Raw genomic sequence first — 633 nt, forward strand, 5'->3', positions numbered from 1 at the left:
GGGCGAGATGGGGCGAGATATAGAGTCCTTAACGTGCGTAGGGGGATGGATCGTTCGTGGATGGCACGCGTGAATGCGCCTTTATAAAGAGCAGTCGGTGAATTGATATAAGTGAGCGGTTATTTCGCGATCATTTGGAATTCCCCGTGAATACAGGGTGGAGGACGAGGACTTTGGTGGTGGTGGTGGTGAGGGTGTCTTCTGGGATCGGTGGTAGGACTCGTGGGGAGTATTCAGCCACGTGTAGCCACGGTTACGCTACGTAACGGATCAAAGCCAATGGCCCTGATCGGACTTCCGAATGTTCCGCCGCTGTTCCTCGAATCCCTTCTATCCAATCCCGCTCACCCACGTACCACGTGCACACAGATGCGACACAGGGATGCGCCTTCGCGCGCGCGATTCGCCCCATCGGTCGCCTCGTTTATACCCAGCTCGTCAATTCTCACCTCTTAATATCATACCTTCGTTACAGGCTTTCGATCGCGTCTGCCTGCGTTACCGTAATTGGCATCCCTGATACCGAAATTTTCTCTAATTTATTCGATCGATGAGAGACCCGCCCTTTGAGCTTTGATTAAATGTTTGAAAAAAAAAAAAGAAAAAAAAAAAGAGAAAAAAGAAAAGAGGAGG

This window comes from Apis dorsata, unplaced genomic scaffold (assembly GCF_000469605.1).
Source record: "Apis dorsata unplaced genomic scaffold, Apis dorsata 1.3 scaffold_988, whole genome shotgun sequence".
Taxonomy (NCBI): Eukaryota; Metazoa; Arthropoda; class Insecta; order Hymenoptera; family Apidae; genus Apis; species Apis dorsata.